Genomic DNA, 12,432 nt, shown 5'->3' on the forward strand with positions numbered 1-12,432 from the left:
AAAAATGGGTATTTTTTGTGAAGCAACTACAAAACCATGGGTTTAAAATGGCACCATTGAAATTTTCACAGAAAGTAGACCATATTTGAGAGACAATTCCCAAGTTTCATGGATTCTATCGTACATTTATTGCATAGAATTCAAATTTAAATCACAAGTGCATAAAAATGTTGGCAAAATTTTTCTTTAAAAAATCCTACTTATATCCCTTAAAAGGCCTTTAAAAAGGAGAAGGAATAAAAAGATAAGGAAAGAAAAAAGGAAAAAATATTAAAATTTTACGGCGTGCAAAAATATATTACACTAAAAACTACACCGTGTTTTGATTGGTTAAGGTAACCCTCCCACAGATCATACGTCGGAATCGTTGGATTTACTTAGATTGAACGGCTGCGGCTCTGTGGTTACCCTATCCTTTTATCTCCTCTCTCTCTCTCCTTATCCCTTCACACGCACGCCTACCCATCGAAGCCACTGCATACCACGCCGCAAGTCGCCTGAGGCCCTCATGCCGCCGCCGCTCGCCCCTTTCTCTGTATGTCGCCAACGCAAACCTGTGCCCCAGGGTCGTTCCCTCCTTCACACAAGGCTCGAGGAAGCCCAAGGAGGCGGCCATGAGGAGCACGCAGCCACCGGAGTCCTGGGCAGATCTAGCCGGGGCAGTCGACAGCCATCCCTCCCTCCGGCCGGCCATGAAGAATTTAAGCGGCTTGAGTAGAACTAGCAAATGGACCATGCGCGCCTCCCGCGCTAGGAGCCACCGGTCCTCGTTATCTGCTAGCATCCACGAGGAATCCATCCATATGTAAGCTACCTTCCACAATAATCCATCTAGTAGGCTGCTTGCTTGTTTGTGTACTAGTGCAAGGGGAGCAAGATGCGAGGACGGCATCGAGGGTACATGCCCGTTGGTAATTGATTCTCCTGGTAATAATCGTAGTACGTACGTGTTCCTGCCAGTTTTGTTCTCAAAGTTAACATCACAGGTTCGCAACTACATCGAGGGGAAAGTGTAGCGCCACTACTACCGTGCAATTGCTTGATTTTAACGCATGTCATAAAATAGATACTACTAATAACAATCATATGTGTTGTACATCTTACTTAGATCTTAGATGGTACTAACAACAATCGTAAACTAGATTGTACAATTGTTCAGTGCAGAAAAGTGAGTAAACATACGTATATTCAGCATGATCCCTTTGTATGCAGAATGTTACGACATTTAAAAATGTCAAAGGATGTGACGATGCAACAAAAGAACTTGAGTAGTGTTCTACTCACCTTGGTGGAAAGGCACCAAAGGTATTTTGTTCTATGCCAGTCTGCAACATGCATTTTCAATCTGCTATGGACCTTTCTTTATAGAATATTCTAGATACATATTTGTAGCTTAAGATATTTTTGGTTCAATGTTGATTCCATAGCTCCGAACCATTTTTTTTCTTCTGAGAATGCTTTTAACTGGAGCTCAAAGAATTGGGAAGAGCCTATTCGCTAGCTTCATGTTATTCTGAACCGAGTAAAAGAACACACCCACCTATGAGGTACTTGATATGCTTTGTACTTTGTTTTCACACACAAACAATGGATGTTAACTATGTATGTGGGAATAGAAAGATCCAGAATTCTTGTATTTGCACTTTTCCGCTTCCATGTTTTCTAGCAAAATGCTTCATTATATTCCTGAAAACTTGTGATGATTATTTGGTTTGCAAATTTGTGTCCTCTTTAATTCGTAGCAGGGAGCATTGCCCTTACTTTGCATGATAAAACACTTGGAAGGGCTTTGAAGAATCTTTTTTTGAGCAGTGAGAACAACCTTGATCATGAAATAAACCTCCTTTTTGTTTTTAGACATAAAAGAACCGTTGCCAATGCCTATTCTTCTACTACCTGCAGTTGGACCAAATCTAAGAGAAGATGGCCAGAACAACTTATTTTTAGCGTGGTTGTGGGATGCACAAACCTGGAACAATGGGATTTATGTTTGTTATATCAGTGGGAACAATAGCACTCGATGTCAAGTAATCTATGTACGATACATGATATATTTGTAATGAAAACTGCAACAACATGTGCGATTTGCGGAATGTAATGAAGTTTAAAAGTTATGTTACTACCACAACCGAATATATATAGTATGTAGATTTTCAGCACACGAGCTCACATGCTTTTTTTTAGAAAATTCAAAGAATGGAGTGTAGATAATTCAGAGAGAAAATTTGTCATATAGATTATCTTGAGTCGAAGTTTGCATGAATTTCTATTGTTGCTTTTTTTCTATACAATCCAAAAGACGTAAAGATTTTCACGAAACTTGAAACCTTGACATAATAATGAATCCAACATCCCTAGAGTCGTATGAGATTAGGCAAAGAGAATAGACATATAATTTTTCTTATCATTTGAATATTGTCAACTGACTAATGATGAGAAATATATTCATCTAGATTTTGAGCACAAGCTTCTCAACTATGTTCTGTATTAGTACAATTTCGTAATAAATTTAGGTTCTTATTTTTTGTTTTTTAATTGTTTGTTAACAAGAATAAAAGAAAAAAAATCTTCAAAAGGCTTTACGTGCATTGCACGTGGAAGCTAACTAGTTTATTATAATGCATAAAATCTTGGCATGGGTTAAATTGCTAAACCTTCAAGACTGTTCATTGGAGTGAGGACGTGGTTGGACATTCACCCTACCATCCATCAACTCATTGTTGCTGATATCATAGTGCATACAACCTTTTTCACATGTGTTATCTTATTTCACCATGGATAATGCACTGCTTATGTATATTCATTTATTATATGCTTTACAGGACAGATGGATATATGCTTATGGCCACACGTATAGAGGTTGGCGATCAACTCTCAAAATTCATAGTATACACAAGAAAAAGTTCTCAAAATTGTGGAAGAGCAATACATAGAGGCTGGCGATCAACTCTAAGTTTCACTTACAAGGCATACAAAACAGATGCATCTAGATTGGTTATCTGCTGGAAGATTTACAACCAGAAGAGAGGGAATGGATGATTGAGTACTTTGGCACTGATTCAAAGTTTTAGGTTATCTCTAAGATCACTCTTTGTCTACTATGTGTTAAGATGCAATTGCTTTTCTGTCTGGTTATATTTGGTTTTGATGAATTGATAGGACCACAGCCGAAAGAACACCAATAGTCGTAAGAAACAGAAGACAAAACACAAAATTGGATCCAAAACTTACTCGCAACTAAGTTTTGAGAAGGTATGAGTCTAACTAAATATGATTCCTTGCTGCTAACTATGGTTTCATGTTTCAAGCATCTCATTGGTATATTACTTGCAGAGAAACTTGGAAACTGGAGAAGAGCCAGATTGTATTGTTCTGTGGGAACTCACCCACACAAAGAATGGAACATGGTCTAACACAGAGTCCCCGGATGTTTACGTGAGTACACTAACTTTTGGTTGTTCTATAGTTATTCAATGATGTGCATTCGGCATGCTACTACATCAGCTGGGATTATTCATGTGTTGGATCGTGTTATTCTTGTTTCATCTTTTATATTGTCAATATTGATGCCGCACCTATAATTGTTCTTTCCTTTTTAGGTCAAAGCACGTCTAAGATGTTGAAAACAAAGAAACTGAAACTCATGGTCCGCTTTCAAGTGAGCATGTCATTGGCCTTCATAATTAGCTAGCTGCTTCTTCTCTTTCACCATGCATTGTTGCTGCATCGAGTCATAACTTAAAAAAATGAATATGTGCTAGCTAGGGACATGAATTTAACTGAAACTATAGAGTGAGCCACAACTTAAATCAATAGTGGAAGATTTTAGTACATATACTTGTGCTTATGTTTTAGACATTTACACTTGTAAAACGGTTCTGATCCACATGCTTGCTGACATAGTATTACTCCGGTTAGTCTGGCGACAGTTCTTTTTAACAATGGGGCAGGAATAATTGTATGGCGTATTTTATGTTTGACTCATTAACTAGAATTTTTTTTGATTTTTTGATTGCAGGATCCAAAGAACTAGCTCGATTGGACTCTAGATCACGGACAATTTAGTCTTGGAACTTAATTAGGATGGCTAAATTACATTTGATGGATATTTGCTATGAGAATTATGAATTTTATGAATCTACATATTATACGTGTGGTTTTAAATATTGTAATTGAATGCCTTTTTTTAGGTTGCAATAGGCTATTGCCACAACCCACTTTTGGTTGCCACATGTTAGTACCACGAAAATTTAAATTGTTGCAATAGTTTCTCGCTACAAACATTTCACTTGTTGTGATACCTATTTATCACCGCCAAAACTAGTATGTTGCAATTTCTTATTACGATGGCTGGAATATTTGTTGCCATAACTTAATGCCACAACTGTAGCGGTTCGTCGCAAAATGCCTAATGCCGCGAAAACAAGGATTGTTGCCATAGTTTATTGCCACAATTGATTATTGCCACGGAACAGTATGCACCACGAAACGAGCGTCGTTGGCATAGGTTGTTGCCACAAATGTTTATCTCCACGAGCAATCAGTCGCCATGATTCGTTACATGTTGCATTAAAGCTATCTCCACAAAGCAAATCGTGGCATCAGATGAGTGTTGCCACGGGAAAACATGTGGCGACTTCCCACATGGTTGTTGCAATAGCACACTTTATTGCCACAATTGCTTTTTTGTGGCAATAACCTATTATCATGTGTCCAGTCGCAACGCCTGCCAACGAATGCTGTTTCGTGGCAATAGGTACTTATCACGACAAATGGACATGTATTGCGACGAACAATTTTGTTGCAATAGACCCGAATCCTTGTAGTGATCGGAGGAGCAAATCTCACTCTCGAGCTATCTAGTCCCTTGTTACAGATGACGTTTGAGCAACCCCAAAGTTGACTGTATGGTAAGACTACAATAGTCTAATGGTCTAAGAAACTAAATCACGTGTTAACTCTCCATGTTATAACAATGGGATAATTGATTTTATGCCCCTAGTTGGGTCACACTCGATAGTTTTGCCCCTAATTTTCAAAAATCCTCGGTCTTGCCCAAGTGCGTTTAGTTCTCTTATGCTTTTGCCCTTCCATCTCAATTCCGTCCGATCAAAGGTGTTTGACTGTTAGAGAGATATTTTGCTGGACAATTTTCCCCCTCCTTACAACTCTAGTACAAATATAAAGAGAGAAAACATGACACTTACAAGTGGGTCAAACCACATCGAAAAGAAAAAAGGCAAATAGAAAAAATAGTCTCTCTCTCCTCTCCCCTCTCTCACTCTCTCTGCCACTGGGAAAACAACCGCAATGATGGCGAGCAATTGCCGTTGAAAAGTTGGGGTAGGCCGGTGAGTCGGCGAACTGGGCCGGAGGGCACGAGGCGGCGTTAGGCGAGGTCAACTACAAGGGGCGGCGGTGGATGCAGGGGAGGCCTGAATCGGCACGGGGCATGCGGGCGCAGTGGACAGATGGGCAGATCTGGCAACGAGAGACTCGGGGTGGACTGGATACGGTAGGGATGGAGGTCAGGGAGGCGCTGGCGACCGGTGGCGAGGTAGATCGATAGTTGTTTTCATCCTAGGGCTCAGGGCACCATGGCCATGGTGGCCTAAATCTACGAGAGAACGGCGATGCACTCAGATGGGAAGAAACAGAGGGAGGAAAGGAAGGAGAAGGGTGGCGAGGTCCTGCTGCGATGGCTTGGGTAGGAGCCGGATCTTTCGGTGCGATGTGCATTGTCGGTGTCAAAACCGGCGGATCTCGGGTAGGGGGTCCCAAACTGTGCGTCTAAGGCGGATGGTAACAGGAGACAAGGGACACGATGTTTACCCAGGTTCGGGCCCTCTTGTAGGAGGTAATACCCTACGTCCTGCTCGATTGTTCTTGATGATATGAGTATACAAGAGTTGATCTACCACGAGATCGTAGAGGCTAAACCCTAGAAGCTAGCCTATGGTATGATTGTAAATTGTCCTACGGACTAAACCCTCAAGTTTATATAGACACGGAGGGGGCTAGGGTTACACAAAGTCGGTTACAAGGGAGGAGATCTGCATATCCGTATTGCCTAGCTTGCCTTCCACGCCAAGAAGAGTCCCATCCGGACACGGGACGAAGTCTTCAATCTTGTATCTTCATAGTCCAACAGTCCGGCCAAAGGATATAGTCTGGCTATCCGGAGACCCCCTAATCCAGGACTCCCTCAGTAGCCCCTGAACCAAGCTTCAATGATGATGAGTCCGGCGCGCAGTATTGTCTTCGGCATTGCAAGGCGGGTTCCTCCTCCTCCATGGAAGATTTTGAACACAAGGATAGTGTCTGGCTCTGCAAAACAAGTTCCACATACCACCGTAGAGAAAATAATATTTCCACAAATCTACTCTGATGACACGTTTTGACAGCATGACATCACGCCCTGGACCGGTCATTATTCGAACCGTTTTTCTCAACCAGCACCGCACATATCGCGAGGCGGTTTTCTTGACACGTCTTGTCAAAGAAGAGATCGTGTTCCCCTTATTACGGGATTCTCATCAATACGGACGTGGGTAACCCAACCACGCCATCAATTACGGCGCTTGGGGAATAAGCGATTTTACCAGGCAAGTGGGGAGGCGCATTGCTTCCTCCACCCTTATAAAGGGACAAAGATTCACTCTTTTCACCCACGCCTTCTTCCTCCTCGCTTATCCATTCCCGCACACTCGAGCTCTAGCGCCCAAGCTCGTGTTCTTCTTCTCAAACCACTCCAAGCATGTCCAAAGCAGGAGGAAAGTGGATGGTCTCCTCCGTCACAGAGGAGAACATCATAAAGTTACGGGAAGCTAGATATCTGGCCACGGATATCGCGCACCGGCTGCCAGATGCATGGCAGATCATCCCAACGCCCAAACCCCATGAGAGGGTAGTTTTTCTTACCCACTTTGTGCGTGGACTGGGATTTCCTCTCCACCCATTTGTCCGCGGGCTCATGTTCTACTACGGGCTGGATTTTCATGATCTGGCCCCCAATTTCATCCTCAATATCTCGGCGTTTATCGTCATGTGCGAGGCCTTCCTCCGCATCAAGCCCTATCTCGGCCTGTGGCTGAAGACCTTCAATGTCAAACCGAAGGTGGTGGTCGGCTAGCAAGCGAAGTGCGGAGGCGCCATGGTGGGAAAGATGCCTAATGTCACCTGGCTTGAAGGCTCCTATGTGGAGACCATAAAGGGGTGGCAATCGGGGTGGTTCTACATCACCGAGCCGCGTGACACCAACTGGGTGGCGGCCCCCGAATTCTGATCCGGAATCCCCACACGACTCACCTCCTGGAAAGAGAAGGGCCTGTCCCGGGGTTCCTCGGTAGAGCTGACCGGACTCCAAACCTGCATCAAGAACATGATGAGCAAGAAAATCAAGCTTGTCAATGTGGTCCAGGTCATGCTCTTCCACTGGATTCTCCCGTGTCAACAACGGGTGTTCAACTTGTGGGAGTTCGACCCGGCCAAGCACCAAACGCTGCGAGAGTTCTATGACACGACGCACGAGGACGTCTGGAGGGTGATGTTCAAGGGCGCCGAGGTACCTCCTTCCCTCACCGAGGACCGCGGACTCAGTGCAAAGTGCCGTGCCAATCCGGTAAGTTTTATACTTCACAGGGTATCCATTTGCCCCAGTTTAATTATGTGCGGGATCTAAGCCTTCCATGCCTTTAACAGGACTGGGTGAAGACAGCGGAGTAGATCGATTGCCCCACCCCCTGTCGGAAGATCCTGCAGATGCTCTCCTAATGGAGATGCTGGTTCCGGCACCTTACGAGGTGCCGGTGAAGAAGGCCGCGGGGACCCGAAAGGGTCTCCGGCGCAAGGTTGTATCGGACTCATCGTCCGATAACTCCGACGCGCCCTCCTCCCACGAAAACGAGGAGGAAGAAGAGGAACTCCCCGCCAGCCGGGTGTAACACCCTCGATGCGACTATATCTCCCACGTGTCGAGGCACGACTTAGAGGCATAATCGCATTGAAGGCATATGTCGCAAGTTAGGCAATCTTCACAACACCCCATGTAATATAGATAATAAAAGGGGAGATACCATAGTTGGCTTACACTCGCCACGTCAATCAAGTACATAAATAACATTACATCATTCAAACACTCATGGCCCGACTATGGCGCCAAAATAAAAGATAACCCAACATGCGACACGGTCCCGATCACCCCCAACTGGGCACCACTACTGATCATCAGGAAAGGAAACATAGTATCGTTGAGAGTCCTCGTCGAACTCCCACTTGAGCTCGAGCGCGTCACCTGGAGCGGAATCATCAGGCCCTGCATCTGGTGTAATAGTAATCTGTGAGCCACAGGGACTCAGCAATCTCGCACCCTCGGGATCAAGACTATTTAAGCTTATAGGTAAGGCGAGGTAAATATGTGTGGAGCTACAGCAAGCGGCTAGCAAATATGGTGGCTATCCTGTTCGCAAAAGAGAGCGAGAAGAGAAGGCAAAGCGCGAGCGAGAAACTAGAGAGCAACCTGCGCAAACATTACTCCAACACCGTGTCCACCTCCCGGACTCCGCCGAGAAGAAGCCATCACGGCAACACACTCAGTTGATTCATTTTAATTAAGTTAAGGTTCAAGTTATCTACAACCGGACATTAACAAATTCCCATCTGCCCATAACCGCGGGCACGGCTTTCGAAAGTTCAAATCCCTGCAGGGGAGTCCCAACTTAGCCCATGACAAGCTCTCATGGTCAACGAAGGAATAGACCTCCTCCCGAGACGTTCCGATCAGACTCGGTACCTCGGTTCTTCAAGACACTTCGACAGGTTAAAACAAGACCAGCAACACCGTCCGAATTGTGCCGACAAATCCCGATAGGAGCTGCACATATCTCGTTCTCAGGGCACAATCGGATAAGCAATCCGTACAACTAAAACCAGCCCTCGAGTTTCCCCGAGGTGGCGCTGCAAGGGGCTCTAGGGTGGACCAACACTCAGAGGAGCACTGGCCCGGGAGGGTTTAAATAAGATGACCCTCGGGCTCCGGAAACCCAAGGGAAAAAGAGGCTAGGTGGCAAATGGTAAAACCAAGGTTGGGCATTGCTGGAAAAGCTTTAATCAAGGCGAACTATCAAGGGGTTCCCATTATAACCCAACCGCGTAAGGAACGCAAAATCCGGGAACATAACACCGATATGACGGAAACTAAGGCGGCAAGAGTGGAACAAAACACTAGGTGAGAGGCCGAGCCTTCCACACTTTACCAAGTGTATAGATGCATTAAGATAACATGGCAATATAATGATATCCCAACAAGTAAAATAATGTTCCAACAAGGAACGGTCTCCAATCTTCACCTGCAACTAGCAACGCTATAAGAGGGGCTGAGCAAAGCGGTAACATAGCCAATCAACGGTTTGCTAGGATAGAGGTTTGACATGGCAATTTGGGAGGCTTGAAAGCAAGTGGTAGGCATCGTAGCATTGGCATAGCAAAAGAGCGAGCAATCTAGCATAGCAAAGATAGTAGTGATTTCGAGGGTATGATCATCTTGCCTGCGAAGTTGTCAGAGTTGACTGGATCCTCGAAAGAAAACTCAACGGGCTCCTCGTTAGCGAACTCGTCTCCCGGCTCTACCCAAACAAGACAAACAAGCAACAAGGACACAATCAACCACGTGCAAGGATCAAACAATATGATGCAAAGATGGTATGCTATGCGGGATGCATATGCAAGATTTGACAAGGGATGCATGAACCTGGCCTCAACTTGGAAATCCAAGTGTTCCACTGGAAAGATGAGATGAAATCGCTTGAAAACGATATAAAGAACGCCGGAATTGGAGTTACGGTTTGGAAATGGCAAGCGATTCAAATATGACACTGGTCTGCGATTTACAGCAAGTAGCCATCTAAATGCAACAAGATGAACATGCTACAACACCCAAACAAGACAACAAAATACATGGCAGGGATGCATTCATGATTCTTAACAAAAGTCTAGCACTGAGCTACGGCCAATTCATCCATTAACATGTTCAAACAAGCATGGCAAAAATGCATATGGCAAACAGATTTCAAACTTAGTGAAATTAACACTTGTCTGGAATTTCAGATCAGATAGCACTCTTCGGAGCAACAAAACTACATGCTATAGGACCTGAACATGGCAAAGTAAAGCATGGCATGGAGCTACTCAAAGATCTTAACAAAAGTCCCTTAGTGACCTTGAGCCAAAAGGGATCAGAAAATACATTTGCAAGCATGTGAACATGGCAAAAACATAATTGGATCACAGACTTAGTGAAAACTGGAGCATGCTGAAACAGATATCAAGTAGGCATGTTTACGAGCTCGATGCACTCATTACAGAGCAATTCATGATAATCTAAGCATACACCCATCAAGAATACACAAAATGCAAGCTAGACATGGCAAGAACAATAGCATAGCATGCACGGATCAACTACAACATCCTCGGCAAAATCGCTAACAAGTAGACAATCTGCCCAGATTCACGAAGTAGCAAAAGTAGAGCTCGATTGACTCAAGCTAGGGTGCTCCATAATTGCAAACAAAGACATGGATGGATAGAGAACTACAATAATAAAAAAAACATCCTTACTGATCATCCTCAAAAGAGGCAAGGATCACTAGGAAACAACATGAACATATGGCAACATGAGATAAACAGATCAAGGACTTAGTGGAAATGTTAAGTCCCTGAAATCAGCATTACCAAGTGCCTCACTTTGCAAGCTTGTGCTAGTCACCACACACATCACAAAAATACATGGGTTGCACCTCTGGAAAGATGGCAAAACCCTTAACAAAACATATGTAGAGCTCAGGGGCATAACATGCACACAATAATCATGGCAAAAATGACAAATATCTAAATGGAGTAGCAGATCTGACAATTATCTCAAGTAGCACTCTTCTAACAGCATTTCGGGCATCAAGATGAACTCAAATGAAAATGATGCAAAGGAATGAAATGATGTACTCTCTGAGACGAACATTTTGATATGCTATATGTTCAAAACGGAGCTACGGATGAGGAGTTACGATGCGATGAACATAGCAAGAAAATTAGGGTTGGGGACGAAAAGTCAACCGAGGAGATATTCTCAGATCTGGATCTGGCACGGTTCCCGATGCACTCACCGGAGTTACTGTACCACGCGCTCGCCAGAGATGAACTTGCCGAGGAGGAGGGGGCCGGAGTGAGGGAGCTCGCTGGGGACTTGGCCGGCCGGCGAAACGACGACGTTGCGGCGGCGGCGGACGGAGAGACGGCGGGGCGAGGCGGTCGGCGACGACTCCGGCTGGCGCGGAGTCCTGCGGCGGTGCGGTGGCGTCCGGTGGCGGAGCTCGCCGGAACGGGAGGCCGGCGCGGCGACGCGGCGACCCGGCGTGGGGGCGCGGCTCGGGGAGCCCGCGGGGCGGCGGCGGCCTAGCGCGGGCCGGGGAGGGCCCTGCCTGGGCCTAGCGGGCCGGCGAAGTGGGCGCGGGGCGCTAGCGACTCCCGGGGCGACATGTGGCGGCGGCGGCTGGGTCGGACGTGTCCAGCCCGAGCGGACACGTCCGGCGGCGAGAGGTGGGAGGCGACTAGGGTTTCGGGGAGAGGAGAACGAGAATTTCGGAGGGGGGTCTTTAAATAGGCATAGGAGGAGCTAGGAGAGTCCAAATGAGGTGTGGTTTTCGGCCACGCGATCGTGATTGAATGCTCTAGATGATGGAGAGGATTTAGGTGGGTTTTGGGCCAAAATGGATGGGTGTTGGGCTGCAACACACACGAGGCCTTTTCGGTCCCTCGGTTAACCGTTGGAGTATCAAACGAAGTCCAAATGATACGAAACTTGACAGGCGGTCTACCGGTAGTAAACCAAGGCCGCTTGGCAAGTCTCGGTCCAATCCGTAAATGTTTAATCCCCACACACGAAAGAAAGGTAGAGATGACCACCGGAGGAGAACGAAGCGTCGGAATGCAAAACGGACAACGGGGAAAATGCTCGAATGCATGAGATGAACACGTATGCAAATGCAATGCACATGATGACATGATATGAGATGCATGACAACGAAAACAACACACGGAGACAAAGACCCAAACCCGAGAAAATAAAATAACTTAACGCCGGAAACGACAAGAGTTGGAGTACAATTTGGGAAAGTCATATCCGGGGTGTTACACCGGGGAGCCAAGAAAAGGAAGGCCGACCCAACCGGGGAGGCCAAAGGGTCCAAGAAGGGCAGGACCCTCCCTCCGGAATGCTCCACGACGGCCGCCTACAGCGGCGATGAGTGGCTACCCTGGGTCAAGCCCCTGGCGAAGTCGTAAGTATCTGGACACCATAGTAATTCATGGTATGTTTTACTGCACTGCTTCTCCTCATGCCGAACATGATTATGCAGTCCGTCCCGAGCTCATCTCGACGTA

At 45.7% G+C, this 12,432-nt stretch overlaps 2 long non-coding RNA genes across 3 annotated transcripts; both read left to right on the forward strand.

Moving 5' to 3' along the window:
* The first annotated feature begins 433 nt into the window (after positions 1-433).
* LOC125550611 (uncharacterized) lies at positions 434-4,164 on the forward strand. 2 transcript variants are annotated; one of them, XR_007301717.2, is made up of 7 exons: positions 434-805; positions 1,213-1,305; positions 2,823-3,071; positions 3,160-3,252; positions 3,334-3,435; positions 3,600-3,658; positions 4,019-4,164. It is a non-coding gene; the product is annotated as an uncharacterized LOC125550611 (long non-coding RNA). The 2 variants fall into 2 exon arrangements; XR_007301715.2 differs by lacking the exon at positions 3,600-3,658 and having other exon boundaries at positions 435-805.
* LOC147974753 (uncharacterized) lies at positions 1,312-2,159 on the forward strand. The gene is made up of 2 exons (XR_015600268.1): positions 1,312-1,811; positions 1,903-2,159. It is a non-coding gene; the product is annotated as an uncharacterized LOC147974753 (long non-coding RNA).
* Positions 4,165-12,432: the final 8,268 nt, after the last annotated feature.

This window comes from Triticum urartu, chromosome 4A (assembly GCF_056163025.1).
Source record: "Triticum urartu cultivar PI428250 chromosome 4A, HENAU_Tu73, whole genome shotgun sequence".
In the NCBI taxonomy this organism is placed as follows: domain Eukaryota; kingdom Viridiplantae; phylum Streptophyta; class Magnoliopsida; order Poales; family Poaceae; genus Triticum; species Triticum urartu.